Below are 17,330 nucleotides of genomic sequence, written 5' to 3'. Positions count from 1 at the left end.
TCCTGGTCCACGTCAATTTTGGTCCCAATCTTTAAAAAAGGCGATCGTCACAGACCAAATTGTTATCGGCCCATATCCCTTCTGGATTCCTTAGGGAAGGTCGCTGGATGTATTCTTTTAGATCGACTCCAGGACTGGGCAGCAGATCACAATATAATTTCTGATCTACAATATGGGTTTTGTGAGGGGTTGGGCACAGTGGATCAGGCCTTGAACCTTTCACTCTTAATTGGGAAATACGTTCAAGCAAAAAGAGGATACTTGCACATGGTTTATGCCGACCTGACTGCAGCCTTTGACTGCGTCAGTCACACTAAACTGTGGGCAATTATCCTAGCTATGCGGGTGGACGCTGCGTTGGTGAATTTTTTAAGGGAACTCTATTCTGGGGCATCGGCTAGAGTCAGGCATGTAACAGTGGGAGAACTCACTGAGTCCTTTCGGATAGAGAGGGGGGGTCAGACAAGGTTGTGTTCTGGCCACCTTCCTATTCACACTATATACAAATGGGCTCAAAGCAGCGATGGTGGAAGGGAGCCAGGACCTGCCAATAATTTGTCGTCGGCCTATTCCAGCGCTACTATATGCCGAAAACGCAGTGATCCTGGCACGAGCCCCCCTCCAGCTTCAGCTGTCGCTAGATAAGTATTGTACTTTTATGAACTCCCTGAGCCTTAAAGTGAATATAAAAAAGACCTATGCCATGCATGCTGGCCCCAGTTCGAAAAAAATCAAAGCTATCTCTGTTAATGACATCACACTAGAGTGCACAGCATCATATCCCTATTTAGGGATTCTGATAGATAATAAGTCCAAATGGACAATAGCCATAAAAGCGAGGAAACATTTATTTCTGAGAGCCACCACTGCATTGGTGGTTTTTGCTCAGAAGCTAGGGAAGAGACCCTCGCAAGAAATGTTAAAGCTCTTTCAGGCTAAATGTGTTAGTGTTGCTAGTTATGGTTCGGGGTTATGGGGATATGTAAATACGGATGTATTGCAGAGGGTGGAAAACTCTTTCTTGCAATATCTTTTAGTGGTCCCTGAAAGTACTTCGACATTTGGCTGCCACTCAGAGCTAGGGTTGGATTATTGTGACGGGGTCCCTCCGCAGGACACTGAGGACACGGAATAGCTATGTAATTGGTGGGACGCCACCACCCTTTTACCTCCTGCTTTTGGTTCCCAACAGCTGCCGGTACACCCATGGACAGAAGAACAAGACTCCGGTTGGCCGAGTGAGAAGGCGGACGGAGGTCCCTTTAATTCGGCAGCCTGGGTGGACGAAGCTCCGCCCCACACCCGGCTGGAAACAGGAAAAGGAAGAGCGGCCCCATGGAAGACGGACGGCGTATCCCTGGAGGAGCGAGGAGGATCAAGAGCCGAGAGCCGAGAGGAGTCCAGTGACGACGAACGAAGACGGGAGGAGTGGAGCAGAGAAGCCGAGACGAAGCCCGGAGGCCAACGGACCCACGAGTCGCCCTGCCACGCACCCAGGGGAGGGGCGTGGCTGCAACAGGTACGGGCCCGGTAGCGGGTTGGGTGGCTCAGCACGTATCTCCGCCTCCGCCTCTCTAACTTGTACAGACCCTTGTACCATAGTCCCCACCAAGACCCTTCCTTACACGAACACTCCTTCACTGCGTGTAGCGAAGTGCACCTTCACCTGTTGTGTCCCTCACCCCCGGCCCTAACAGCTATTTGTATATATGGATGCCTGACTCCCGTTTCTGCTTTGTTTTTGGGCATATCGGGAGCGACGAGAGAAGAAGAGCCGCAGTCTGTCCCGTGGGTCCGGTGAAGCAACCTGGAGTCACCGCGGAAACCGCCCTTTGACCCCGCCGCATTTGCAAGGGAGCGGATAACCAGTAGACAGAGACGGTGTTATATTAAAATAAAACCCTCCTTAAAAGCATTAGTGAAAGACTCTGGCTCTATCGTTCATTCTGCGCCCTTGGCTAGTACCTCCATCCTCGACACTACCTTTGAGGGTTCCCCTGACCTGGGACACGTGGTGTCAGAAGTGGGATCAGTTACATCCCCCATCTGTGATACAAAGATGGATACCCTAATCGAACACATCATCAAGGGTCAACAGAAACTAGAGTGGGCAGTGGAACGGCAGTTGTCCGCCGCACAGGCAGACCGGGAGTTATTCAAGACTCCGTTAACGGCCCAGATAGAAGGGCTAAAGAGCGCGACGCCTCCCCCTACCCTGTTTACCGGAGATGCTCGCCCTCACAGCCCGCATCCTTCTGGTATTTCCCTACAGAAATACCTTCCAGGGGAAGGCCCGGATGCCTTCCTGTTGATCTTCGAGCGAGCAGCCAGGGCCTTAGGATGGCCCGAGGACAAATGGCCGTTCTTCCTTGCCCCCCTCCTCACTGATGAAGCCCAATCTGCCTACCAAGTGGTGAATGCCCTAGGCAACACTCCGTATTCGGTGGTGAAGGAAGTCATTTTCGACCATCTAGGCCTGGATCCCGAAGCCTATCGCGTGAAATTCAGGAAAGAAAGAGGCCTTCCCGGAGAAAACCCTAAAACACTGTTCTTCCGGGTAAGGATGGCCGCCAACAAATGGCTTAAACCGGAGACCTGTTGTAAGGAGGAAATCCTCAATAAAATATATTTGGAGCAATTTATGAACATTTACCCTATGCTACGCAAAGGTGGTTGCGACAACACTTAGGGTTGGAGGTAGACCAAGCGATTGAGATGGCGGCCCAGTATGCCCGGGCCCAGCCCTGCATCGGTACCGGAGAGGCAGAGAAGTTCAGCAAAGGTCTCCCACCACCAAAGAGCGAAAGGAAACCAAGACCCCCGATAGAAGTGCCCAGACCACGGCCCGGCGGATTGCTTCCCCCTGTGTTTAAGGGACCCCAGTGCTATGAATGCGGAGAGTGGGGACACATAGCCAGGATGTGTCCCCGCAAAAGACCAATGGAGGAGCCGATGGAGGTGGGATACCTCCCAAAGACAGTGATGTATTCCACTGAGTTGGCCAGCTCCTTCCACGTGAGTATGGGGATGAATGGTTTCAAAACAAAAGCCCTCCTTGATTCTGGGTGTAAGCAGTCAGTAGTCCAGGTGCGATTTGTCCGGCCCGACCAGTACCTACAGGAGACCCAGGTGTACATCCGTTGTGTCCACGGAGATATGAAACCATATCCTGTGGCTTCCATCCCTGTGGAACTCCCGAACGGGGTGTTAGGTAGGGTACGGGTAGGGGTGGTGGACAGCCTACCGGAGGAGATGATATTGGGTACCGATAACCCGGAGTTCCTATCCCTTTTTAAAGAGAAATTAAACTTGAGTCACTCCAAGAAGGACAGCCCCTCTCCTGCATTTCTAACTCCTGATCCTTGGGTGATAGATAGGAGTTTCCGGTTCGCGCAGAGCGAAGATAGAACACTTATTAATGCGTGGGAATGTGCTCACCAGACTCAGGATACTCCCTCCCCCTTGTACCCCAGATTCCTGATCAAAAATGACCTGCTATATAGACAGGCCACCGGAACCAGCTGCTGCCAACTGTTGGTACCTACTTCTTTCCGAGAACAAGTGTTGTTTTTCGCCCACACCCATCTCACGGCAGGACATGCCGGGAAAGAGAAAACCACCGAGAGCATAACCCGCCCTTTTTTCTGGCCAGGGGTCTATAAGGATGTGCAAGACTATTGTGCCAGATGCGAGGTGTGCCAAAGGAAGAACACCCATCGACCCAGAGCAGCCCCGCTACAACCCTTGCCTATCATAGGGGTTCCTTTTGAGCGCGTAGGCATGGACCTTATAGGGCCCCTACCCAGATCCACAAAAGGTAATATATACGCCCTGGTCATTGTGGATTACGCCACTAGGTTTGTGGAGGCGTTCCCCTTGAAGTCCCCTACCACCGCGGCCATTGCAGAAAGATTTGTGGAACTGTTTGCTCGCGTTGGTTTCCCGAAGGAAGTCTTGACGGACCAGGGTACCCCTTTTACGTCCAAACTCATGAGGGAAGTATGCAAATCCCTGGACATTAAACATCTGAAGACGTCAGTGTACCACCCTCAGACCGATGGTCTCGTCGAGAGGTATAATCAAACTTTGAAAACAACCCTTAAAAAGATGTTATCCTCGGAGGGCACGAATTGGGACCGATTACTACCTTTGGCTCTTTACGTGATAAGATCACAGAAACAAAGTAGTCTGGGGTGTTCCTCATTCGAGTTACTGTACGGACGTTTACCCAGGTCCCTCTTGGAAATGACCCGAGATCTGTGGGAAAACGAAGAGCTCCAAGAACAGAAAGACATGCTGGAGTTCACCACTCAACTCCGGTCCAGACTGGGTAAACTGCGGAACCTGGCACATACCAGCTTGGAGCACCACCAAAATCGTCACAAGAAAAACTACGACAAAGGAAAAAGACTACGAACCATTGCCGTAGGGAAGTGGGCTCTGGTACTTCTCCCCTCCATCAGTAGCAACGCAAAGAACAAATGGAAAGGACCCTTCCAGGTCATAGACAGCATAGGCCAGACCACCTACCGGTTACGGATTTCCGCCAACAAAACGCAGACATACCATATCAATTTCTTGAAGGAGTGGTTGGGGCCCGTACCCCAGGAATCCCATTGGATGGAAGCCGCTTCCCACCAGGAAGCGTCCACGGTGGATCAGCTGGTAGTAAATCCAGAATTAACTCCTGCGATGCAGACAGACCTAAAGGAGGTCATCACACCTTATTCCGACATCTTTTCAGACCTACCTGGAAGGACCAACAGAACAGAACATTGCATAGACACTCCAGCAGGGAAAGCGATAAGACAAAGACCATACAGAATCCCTGCTGCTCGCAGAAAAGCAGTGCAAAAAGAGGTACAGGAAATGCTACAATTGGGGGTGATACGCCCTTCTACAAGTCCGTGGTCCTCCCCGATTGTTATGATACCTAAGCCAGACGGATCCAAACGTTTTTGTATGGATTTCCGAGCCTTAAACGCCATCTCTACTTTCGACACATATCCAATACCGAGGGTCGATGAGATGATTGAGAAAATCAGAGAGTCCCAGTTCATCACGACCATCGACCTCACGAAGGGGTATTGGCAGGTGCCTCTTCGTGAGGAGGACCGCAAGAAAACCGCCTTCGTCACCGACAGCGGTCTTTATGAGTTTACGGTACTTCCCTTTGGCCTTCATGGAGCTCCGGCAACGTTCCAGAGACTCATGAACTCGGTCCTGCAGCCCTATTCCGCTTTCAGCTCGGCCTATTTGGACGACATAGCGGTCTACAGCAAAGACTGGGCTACCCATCTGGAACATCTACGTCTCATTTTTGAGGCCTTGCGGCAGTCGGGATTACAAATCAACTCAAAAAAATCCAGAGTAGCATTCACTAGCGTCCGGTATCTGGGGTACCTGTTGGGAAAGGGAACTATAGCTCCCCAAAGTGAGAAGGTGAAAGCCATCGCCGAGGTCCCCTTCCCTAAAACCAAACGGGATCTCAGAGCCTTCTTGGGTCTAATAGGCTATTACCGCCGTTTTGTCCCTAACTTCGCCGAAAGGGCGGCGCCTTTAACGGATCTGCTAGGGAAGGAGACCAAAACCAGAGAGCTATTACACCCCTCTCCCGCAGCTCTGCAAGCGTTCCATCAGCTGAAGGAAAACATGACCACAGCCCCAGTTCTTATGTCTCCCGACTTTAGGAAACCATTCATTGTGGCTACAGACGCCTCTAATGTTGGCATCGGGCAGTGTTATCCCAAACAGGAGCGGATGGTCAGGAACATCCCCTACTGTACCTCAGCAGAAAGTTGTTTCCCAGGGAATGTAGATATTCCACCATAGAAAAGGAAGGCCTTGCTATTAAGTGGGCGGTGGATAAACTGCGCTATTATTTAGAGGGGAAACCATTCATCCTGCATACCGATCACGCCCCATTGAAATGGATGTATCAAAATAGCAGCAAGAACGCTAGGGTCCTGAGATGGATCCTGTCGTTACAGCCCTACTCTTTCACCGTACAACATCGGAAGGGAAGGGATAACGAAAACGCTGACTTTCTGTCCCGTGTCTTTCCTCTCCCCGATCGGGAGATGCCAGGGGGGGAGGTATGTGACGGGGTCCCTCCGCAGGACACTGAGGACACGGAACAGCTATGTAATTGGTGGGACGCCACCACCCTTTTACCTCCTGCTTTTGGTTCCCAACAGCTGCCGGTACTCCCATGGACAGAAGAACAAGACTCCGGTTGGCCGAGTGAGAAGGCGGACGGAGGTCCCTTTAATTCGGCAGCCTGGGTGGACGAAGCTCCGCCCCACACCCGGCCGGAAACAGGAAAAGGAAGAGCGGCCCCATGGAAGACGGACGGCGTATCCCTGGAGGAGCGAGGAGGATCAAGAGCCGAGAGCCGAGAAGAGACCAGTGACGACGAACGAAGACGGGAGGAGTGGAGCGGAGAAGCCGTGACAAAGCCCGGAGGCCAACGGACCCACGAGTCGCCCTGCCACGCACCCAGGGGAGGGGCGTGGCTGCAACAGGTACGGGGCCGGGTAGCGGGTTGGGTGGCTCAGCACGTATCTCCGCCTCCGCCTCTCTAACTTGTACAGACCCGTGTACCATAGTCCCCACCAAGACCCTTCCTTACACGAACACTCCTTCACTGCGTGTAGCGAAGTGCACCTTCACCTGTTGTGTCCCTCACCCCTGGCCCTAACAGCTATTTGTATATATGGATGCCTGACTCCCGTTTCTGCTTTGTTTTTGGGCATATCGGGAGCGACGAGAGAAGAAGAGCCGCAGTCTGTCCCGTGGGTCCGGTGAAGCAACCTGGAGCCACCGCGGAAACCGCCCTTTGACCCCGCCGCATTTGCAAGGGAGCGGATAACCAGTAGACAGAGACGGTGTTATATTAAAATAAAACCCTCCTTAAAAGCATTAGTGAAAGACTCTGGCTCTATCGTTCATTCTGCGCCCTTGGCTAGTACCTCCATCCTCGACACTACCTTTGAGGGTTCCCCTGACCTGGGACGAATATATATCGGATATTCTAAAAATTAAACCGATTCCTTATGGCGTCGCATTTGGACTACAGTCCAGTGCGATCTAACACAACGTCTTTTACAGGAGTGCATGACGCTCGACAATATGCACAAGATCAGATGGCTAGCCTATGTGAAGTCATTTTTTAACAATCTAGGTCTCCAGAGATATTTTAACCATCCATCAACTATCTCCGAGATTCCCAAGAAAGAGCTAAAAAAACTATGGGCCATTTGTATCAAGCAACCGTTGCGAATGCCAATTTGCTAAATGGTATTTATAAAGCACAATCTGGTGCAAAACAAGGAATCGCAAAATTTGCGATTCCTTATTTTGCAATTGCATTTAAGGAATCGCAAATTTTGTGATTCCTTAAATGCAATGTATGAAGCTAAAAAAATTAGCAAAATGTCCTTAAGGAATCGCAAATTACCACCAACTTCTAGTTGGTGGTAAGTTGCGCATTCCTTGAAAAATGCACATTTTTGCATTTTTCAAAGTGCCATGTGACGCATATACATGCCCTTAGGGAATGCTTGTGCATCACATGTGCACTTATGCATATTTCAGGGGTGCAACAGGGTGTCCTTTGGACACCCCTGCACCCTTGAAATTATTCTCAATTTGCGATTCGCAAATTGCGAATCGCAAATTGAGAATAACTTCCCATTCATTCCTATGGGCCTCCTGGCCCATAGAAATGAATGGGAAAGTATTCCTTAATTGCGATTCGCAATTGGCTAATCGCAATTAAGGAATTTTAAGAAATCGCTAAAAAAATTCGATTTTGTACATACATACCTATTTGCGATTCTCAAATAGCGATTTCTTAAAAATCGCTATTTGAGAATCGCAAATCAGGTTGATGATACATATGGCCCTATGTCTTTTGCATCTAGGCCAGTTACGACTAACAAATGAGATAGGGAAAAGCTCAGTCCAGCACTCATTAGCCATTCAAACTACTTTTTCCATTCAACCATATCTAAAATTTAATTTGAACGAATATGAAAAAAATGTGTTAACTCGTTTTAGATTCGATATTTTTTTCCGGTTAATTTCCCTCCCACAACAGAATGATTGGTCAAGGAACTTACCACTATGCCCATGCGACACTATTTCTCCACAATCCTCAATCCATATACTTCTGTTTTGTAGATTCTATGAAACACCACGTAGACGCTGGATTGTTTCCATACTGAGATCTATGGAGCTGCGAGCTTGTCGCCCAGCCTTTTTAGCGCTACAATTTTTGGATAATGAGGCGCACGCTAAGTCTTTAGCTTGTTTCTTGAAATTTTGTGTTAATCACTGCCCCAACCTTGGTTAGATGCTGATATATATGTATATCTAATTTTGAATCATGAAGTTTTACATTTTTAAATATAGAATTAACTAATAATTATGTAAATGGATTGTTGTATGATTTTTGACAGGTACTTCATATTCAAGTAAACGTTAGTGCGACTTACTTTACAGTTCCTCATTTTGTTCAGTAGAAACAAGCTTATGTTCTGAATCCAATCACAATAAATCACAGGTCTGTTTCCATTCTAAAGTGAATAGGACACACAGCATGAATGTTCAGTGGACCATTATCATGGATTTTGATACAAACTACCATTGTTCAATTCTCACAAAATCAGATGGAATGATTGAAGTAACCAATGCGTTCTTTCAAGTAAAGACACAGGTGTCAAGATTAAAGAGAAAAGAAACAGCAAGTACTATGAATGAGACAATAAAAACAAAAATTTCAGGGAAATGCTAAAACGAGTATAGAAGAGGTTCGAAATTAATTATAAAATATTTCCAATTTTTAATTACAGATTGTACTCACTCATAGCACTGAAGAGAATGCCAAGAATTTCAGTGTGGCTCGAACCGTGTCGGCATTATTTACCACCTGGGGAACATTCGCAACCAAATTAAGATTTAATCTTGGGAAATGGTTGAAAACTTCTATCATTAAGAGACTAAGGGGCATATGTATCAAGCCCTTTTCCTGTTTGAAAATGGGCCGATTCTCAGAATCGCCCGTTTGCGAACGGGGAAAGGCCTTTTGGGATGGCCTTTTGGGATGTATCATCCCAAAAGGGCATCACAAATTAGAGAATCGCAAAATTTGTGATTCTCTATTTTGCAATTGCATTTAAGGAATTGCAAATTGTGATTCCTTAAATGTGATGTAGAAAGCACCTAAGTTGTGCAAATTTGGCATAAGAAATCGCAAATTACCACCAACTAACGGTTTGTTGTATTTTGCAAATTCTTTGAAAAAAGCACATTTTTCAAAGTGCCATGTGGCACACATACATGCCCTCAGGGCATGTATGTGTTCCACATGTGCACACATGCTCATTTCAGGGGTGCATCAGGGTGTCCTATGACACCCTTGAAATTGCATTAGCAAATTGCGCCTACCTAATGGGTACTACCAAATTGCGAATGTCTTCTCATTCACTCCTATGGCACTCTAGGCCCTTAGGAATGAATGGGAAGGCATTCCTTAATTGTGACTCGCAATTTGCGAGTCGCAATTAAGGAATACCAAGGAATCGCAAAATATTAGCACATTTTTTATTACATCTTGTTTTGCGATTCTCAAATAGTGATTCTCAAAAAATCGCTATTTGAGAATGGCAAATACAGTATTTGAAACATATGCCCCTAAATAATTGATCCCAGTGGGCAGCAACATTGAAAGAGAATGAAAAATTGAGAAACAAACTAGAGTTATGGTTGCTGTTTTTTGAAAATGATGACTGGTTTAAGAATGTAATTCATTTTTCATCAATTTATTGTGCTTATGTATTTTTTGTAATCTTTCTTTAAAATTATGATTTCAATGTGTGTTTATTGTGGTAATAATCAGGTTTTTTCCGTGTTCTGCCACAAAAGACAAAAAGCAAACGGCTTATATAAAAAATAGAGATCATGAGTGAATAAATACTACAGACCAATGAAATCAGTGAATGTTCTGAGTCTGTTCAAGAAAAAAACAGCAGTTAACGTAACAGCTAGATAAAATGTTTTTCTAATTTGACAGGCCCTATCTAGTTGCCTGTGTTAGGGCCTAACCCCTTCACTAAGTAAAACTTTTAGAAAGTTGGCATTTTTTTACTTGAACACTCACAGCCTCTGCCTGTCTCTGGAATACACGTCTGGGTTGGGTGACAGCAAGGCTTTGCGCATTCCCTCTAGACAGTCACACTCAAAAGGAGCTGAGTTTTTCCTGCATACCCTAATGACCCATCACCAGGTTGATGGGTCGTCCTGACCTAGAGTGAGAGGGAGGAATTGACACTTGCACCTGAATAGGGCTGCACCCATCCCCTCACAAAGAGTTGCATTCCCCCCTGTAGTGTCTCAGGAGCCAGGGCATCAAAGGGCAGGGTATTTTGCACTACATAAAAGAAATTTTCTTTGAAGTCTCCCTACTTCAAAGGCTGAAATGGGTATAAGTTATGGACCTCTGACACCATATTCTCATAACACTTCTGGACTGAGGACGTTCTGCCAAGAATAAGAGTTGCTATGCTGCCAGGCGGGACTGCCACTTTGCTGCTTGCTTTGCTGTGTTGCCCTGCTGCCTGCTGCTTTCTGCCTGGTAGTGAGAGGACTGGACGTTACTGCCTGAATCCTGCATCTATAAAGGTTCTCCAAAGGCTTGTTTATGATTGCCTCCTGTTTCAGAATTTTCAGGGATACCAAAGACTCCACCTGCGTCTTGCTACCAGCAACTGGGCTCCACTGCTGTGAGTCCTGCTCCACCAAGTGGTGCCACATCCAGTCCTGGGCCCTTGGAAGTGAGTATTTGATGCTGCATCCAAGAAAGCAACACATTAACACCAAATCGTCATTCGGACCCGGCGCATTCGCTGCAAAATAGAGGCATTGCCACTGTCTGCAATGAAGCTGTAGACACGGCTCGCCAAGTGTGCAATACGACAACCTCGACTAACCTCGACTAACAACGCAGCCCCGACTTTGCTGATGCAGCGCCTCCGAATCACTGCAGGTGCATGAGTCTCAGATAGATTATCACAGACTTCTGCAATGCCACATCCACAACTCTGATGCATTCCCAACCTTGCATGTCTTCATGCCAAAGCAACGCCTTCAGCCCCGCGGTTTGACAGCGACGTCTCAGAGCCGACCCACAAGGCTTTTTCGACATTGACCCATCAACGACTGTGCCTGACTTCAAAACCGACGCATCACCTGCAACAGCAACGCATCATCTCCATATTTCAACGCATCATCCCCGAGTAACAACGCGTCAGTAGGTCAGCATGACTCCTGCTCCATCGTGGTTGGACTTAACTTTTGGATTTACCCCGGTTCAGCGCGACCTGATAGCCACAGCTGGAGCTGTTGATTTCTAAGCACTGCATTTTGATTTAATCTTGCAAAATTCATATCTTGACTTGTGTGGGTTGTATTTTTGTCATTTTGGGCTTGTTTTACTCAGATACATATTGACTATTTATTTAAACTGGTGTGAAGTACTTTTGTGGTGTTTTCACTGTGTAACTGTGTGCACAAATAATTTACACATTGCCTCTTTAGTTTAGCCTGAGTGCTGTGTGCCAAGCTACCAGAGGGTGAGCGCAGGTTAACTTTTAGTGTGTGCTACACATACCCTGACTAGGATTGTGGTCCCTGCTTGGAGACGATGCACACCTCTGCAACCAGAAGCCCAATTTCTAACAAAGATCTTTACTTAAAAAGCATGCTTTTTGTTTGGTGTAAATGCGTTCTGTCGTTTTTTGCAATATTAGCTTTTAAATGGCACTACATTTAAAGGGTTAGTAGTTTGTATATCTCTGCAATTTAAGCTCCCAGGTGATATTTTCATATTTTAAGATTTGACAGGCTAAATTAGGAGTAAAATGTCTACTGTCTTAAGTCAATTCAGTTGCTTTTGATGTTGGTGCAAACAAAATGTTCTATTGGACCTAAAATTAGAAAACACATCTTTTTCACCCCCTTAATTTTCTCCCCTGCACAAATCTTCAAGAAAATTGGCATGCCAGACCTTAGCTCACTAACCCAAGCATTTGTCAATTTTGATGCAATTCCGTCCATGGGGGTTAAAAGTTATAAACAAATAAAAAAAATCATATTCAATGGAAAGTGCTGCTTACAACTACCAACACATTGGCGACCACCACTGTGAAATGTACAGTATATATGCAGAGTGCAATATGATGTTTATTGCTTATGTTGAGTGTGGGAAAGAGCTATGACTCATTACCATACTGCACAAGTGTAATCCGTTGCATCCTGGTTTTGGCTGAATATCTTTTGTTAAAACAAGCACAAATGAGAATGCCACGACATAAACCATGTAGTGGGACTTGCAGACTGTAAGATGCAATCTCCTACCATTGTTGAGGGGAGAGGCATCATGTTGGGCTCATAGCCCCTTTCCACACTCAACAATGGTAATAACTAGCAAACTACACTCTGTGCTTCTGCAAATCTAGTATTTATATAACTGCACAGTAACAGTTACCATTGTGTAGTAATACGTAAGTCAGACTTTTCATAGGAAGAGCATGTTAGGTCTTGCCCTCAGGCAGCACGATCTCTTGCTTCTAAAAAACATCTAAAAGGGGCTTTTAGCCCATCCAGTACATACCATGCATTTATTTGCTTGTCATTGGTGAGTGTGAGTCGTCTTCAGTATGGCTTCAGTATGTCTGATTGTTTCTTCTATAGCCAAGTACTGATTGATTCCTTGATTAGTGTTATTTCGTGCTGCTTGTGCTTGGCGCTTGGATTGTGGCTCGATTTGCTGCCCCGTTCCCTCATCTCTCCCTGTCCTCATTGCACGCCTGTATCAACACCCCCATACTCCTTCCTTGCATGCCCAACCGGGCCTACTGTTAAAAAAACACCATGACACGGCGCTAGCGCTTTCTCTGAATACTGGTTAATGCAAATGTGAATTCATTTGGAGAGAACATCTCTTTACTTATGTAGTCACTTCTTTCTGTTTTTGTGAGGAGGCAGGAAGAAAAATGTCTAACATCTCCTGGCCGTTTCACTGGATCACTGAATCTATTTTAATTTACTGGTCCCATAGCATGTGCGTGTCTGTCTGCCGTGTACACTGTGTGCTGTGTGCTAGGTTGTAGTTACCTTCTAAACAATGTAAAGGGGCATTTGTGCAAAAAAAGAAAACATTGAGACCGCATTTACAAATTCCACAGTTGCACGCACACACGCTAGTTCCCACCGTCACACTCAGGAACAGGTGATCACTCAAACTCATTGAAAGGAACGCTTAAACAAGGGTTCACACTCATGGACACACAGAAATACAATCACAGATGCAAACAAAAAGTCTGGCTCCCTGGGGTTCACATGGAAAAATTCACAGGCATAAGCAGTCAGGGCCACAAGCACACACTTGGACAGAGATGCGCATATGAACATCAGCTAACAACTACATGTTCAAATGCATATAAACACAAACATCCACAAACACAAGCAAAAACGTTCGCATGCATAAAAGTATACACTAACACGCTTGCTCACTCAGTAATAGAAACACACACACATGTGAACATTGGCACACATTTTTGCTCCACCCACCATAGCACACAGCATACAGCAGTGGTTCTGCCCACTTCACTCATAGGCTAACTTCACTTTGAGTGATGGTGATCTTCTCTTTCCCTTCAGTGCCAGGGCGCTACTATGGCAATGTGTGCTTCTTGAGACTAAAAAATTGTTTTCAGTTCAGCCAATTAGTTTCTACAAGGGCATGTGCCCTCCACCTCCACCGACAATAAAGTTTGATAACAATCCATGATAGTACATACCAAGCACCAGACCTATTGGCTTTGCTGGTGTTTGTTTGCGTCTAGCTTGACAGTGCCGCTCGCTGCTTATCTTTTGTTACCGGTTCTATGAAATACCAACGGAGTGGACTTTGACTAGGCCCAGAAGTGTACTTCTCAGTCGTCTCATGCTATTGGCTGTCTGAGGTACTCCACCTTTGATGGAGGGCATTTGTTGCACCCCCCACCCCGTTGTCTATGTTGCCTTTCCCTCCCCTCTGCAAAGCCCCATGATAGAGTGAGCACTGGCTGCATCCTATCACTCTCCTTACTGTTCTATTCTCACCCTCCCTCACTTGTCCATCCCCTTCCTCCCATTGTCTGTCTTGTCAATTCCTTCCCACAGGAAGAAAAAAGTGAAATGGTGTGGCCAGCACTGACTGCATCATAATTTTTCTCTTATGTTGTGGTATGATATGCAGAGTTGAGGAGCTTTCTATCACCTGGGAGGGTATACTTGTGCTGAACAGCTGCAAGTCTAGCGACAGCCAGGGTCTAGTGGGACTACTTGAAAAGCCAGGTCGTCAGCTCTTTGTGGAATTCAAAAAGTGAGGAGGAGGCTCTTATGTGTAGCAGCAGGTCATTTTTCCATATGCATGGGATTTGTGCAAGTAGGAATCCGGACCAGCGAAGGTGTCGGGAAGGATTCTGAAATCAATGAGATTGTTAAGGTATGCTGGGATGATCCTTGAAAGTGTAATGAGTTTAAATTGTGCTTGTTTGTGAATAGGGAGCATGGGGAGCTCCTTCAGGTATAGTGTGATTTGAGTGCAGCGTGGGAGGTTCAAAGTGATTCTGGCCACTGAGTTCTGAATGGTCTGCAGCCTGCCGGTGAGTTCTTAGCTAATCCCGGCCTAGATGGCGTTCCCGTAGTCAAGATAGCTTGTGACCGGGGCATGTATGATATTTGTCCAGGAGCAATTGGGAGCCATTTAAAAATCTTCCTCAGCATCTTCAGGGTATGGAAGCATGAGACAGTGACAGCATTGACTTGGGCTGTCATGTCAAGTTTGCTGTTGTTAATACTTCCAAGGTTATTGACATGGGTGGTGGGAGGGGTTGTCAGCCCTAGCTCTGTTGGCCACCAGGTGAAGTTCAACGCTGATCCGCTCTTCTCGAAGATCACAATTTTACTCCTGTCGGTGTCCAGCTTTAGACAGTTGGTCTTCATCCAGTGGGCCATTTCAGTCAGTTCATTTCAATGTGCCTTTGGATTTGGAAATGCCCAGTGTCGCCGGTCTGGATCACGCTTGGGAGAATAACCGTTTGGAATAAGGCACAGAAGAATATTGGCTTTTTTGAGGAGATGTTTTGATAATTGTGATTTGAATTAAGTGCTGGGGTATTTTACTCTATACTTGTCTGAGTAGAGAGTCTACGTTGAAAAGATAGAACTTATTTGTGTATCCAGACCTGTTAGGGTTTACATTATTGCAATGAAGAATTTATTCAACTGTTGAACATATAAACTGGCCTCCTTTCCACTGGGTCAAGTGTTTCTTTTTTGAGATGTTCACACTTTAATTGGGAGGCCGGAGGCAGCTGCTGTACAGTACAGTGATACAGATCTGCATTGGTTCTACTCTTATACAGTTATTGTTCTTGGAGCCCTGATGATGTCCGTTGCTGGACGCAACGCGTTGGCTGTATTGTGATCTGTATACTTTATGCTGTTGGATTAATTAGGAACCTTTGATTTTGATGAAACACTGTCGCCATCATTTGATGAACTTGACTTCAATAAAGAACTTTGGGAATCAACAATTTTGAACCTGCGAATTTTTTTGAATAACACAACGCTCCTTCAGCTGTAATAGTGACTTTCTGGATTGTTTGGGGTCCTAACGGTAGATCCCTTGTGGTTGAGCGTACAGACTTTGTGAATTGGTGGACAATTACTAATATATACATTTATTTCTCTGTGCTTATCCTTTCACCTATACCGTTTTTCTTATATTGCATTAAATCCATCCTTTTGTAGCTTTTCCCCTTGCTGGCTAATGGGTTGCCACTTTTTTTAAATGTCCCTGTGACAGTGTTTCAAGTCACTCGACCATACACTTTATGCTATTATGCACTTTTTATCATTCAATAAGGGTTCGTTTTTTATGTCCTATTCTCCTACAAAAGCACTTTAGTTCATATAAAGAGGGTTAGAATATATTCAAGCCTTAGCCTCTACAGAAAATCGTATGGCCATTTTGAGCAAATACATTGTTTAGTGCTCCTATGGGCGGCTTCATGCGAGTTGTTCCGGACTCCATTAAAATGCTTTGTATATGACCCTTCAAGAGAGTCTGTAACCTTGTTGGGCAGCAAGTACATAAACTCTTAACAGGCTCTAATCTACTGTACGGTGATATGTATGTTCCCTGTTATACACGTGTGCCCAGGCAATGTATGTGCCCCTTTAAAATACCATTGTCGGCTAAATGCTCTGTCCTATGTCCTGGCGAAAGCTCTGTTCTATAAAAGGCAATTATTGAGCCCCTACAAGAGGATCGGTTTCCCTGCAGGTATAGATTTTGTGCAAATGTGCATGCCAGTCTCTGTTTTTGTAATGCAGAAGAAGGTCTGTGGTCCTTAAGACTTTCTGAATCTCTGCAATATGCAAAGTATGTGCCTCTGTAGGGATGTGCTCTTGCAAGATGCTACAATACGCCTGCACCCTTCTGAAATATTCTGAGTTCCAGAAAGTTCCCACGTGTGTTCTGTAGTTAAAGGTTCTGCAGCTTGCATGCTGCTATCAGGTGACTAGTTAAATGTATACTTGGGTGCCAGGGGCTACATATTTAAACCTTACACCTGTAATAGATCCAGGTAAAACGGCAAGCTATTAACACGCCTATTAAGGCGCCTGGACGCCTCAGGGCAGCTGCAGCGCTTTATAAATCACATTTTCATTTCATTTCATTTCATTTCATTAACACCAATATTCTATTGTTTTCCTCTGTCAATTGGCATATCTGCGCTCCGGTAAGACGTTCTGAGTCTATGCATGATAGTAAATATTTGTGCATCTGACATTCTGCGCCCCTCTAAAATGTTACAATGTGCATCGCTGTAAAACATTCAGTTCATTACAAAGTGCTTTTGTAAAATGTTTTGCGGTCTCACCGGATGCTATGTGTGGTACACATCATTTATTGCCAACGTGTGTTGCTGTCACAATAAACAAATATAAAATAAGACATAAACGTGTACGCGCAATAAGTTGTCTGATGCCCCTATTAGCTTTTGATGATGTGACCCCCGTTAAGTCGTTCACCTGCCAGCAACATGGCATGTTCCATTATTAAGTTATTTCCTTATAAGGTGGCGTGAACGCACACCTTCTATGTTATGAATTACTTGTACAATACAAATACTGCTCCCCCATGCAGTGGTTTAGTGACTGCCAGTGGCTGGGCTGTTATAAAATGTCACTAGCTGCAACAAGAAAGGAAACGG

The sequence above is a fragment of the Lissotriton helveticus genome, chromosome 11 (genome assembly GCF_964261635.1).
Source record: "Lissotriton helveticus chromosome 11, aLisHel1.1, whole genome shotgun sequence".
In the NCBI taxonomy this organism is placed as follows: domain Eukaryota; kingdom Metazoa; phylum Chordata; class Amphibia; order Caudata; family Salamandridae; genus Lissotriton; species Lissotriton helveticus.
Note: the sequence above shows the minus strand (reverse complement) of the source record.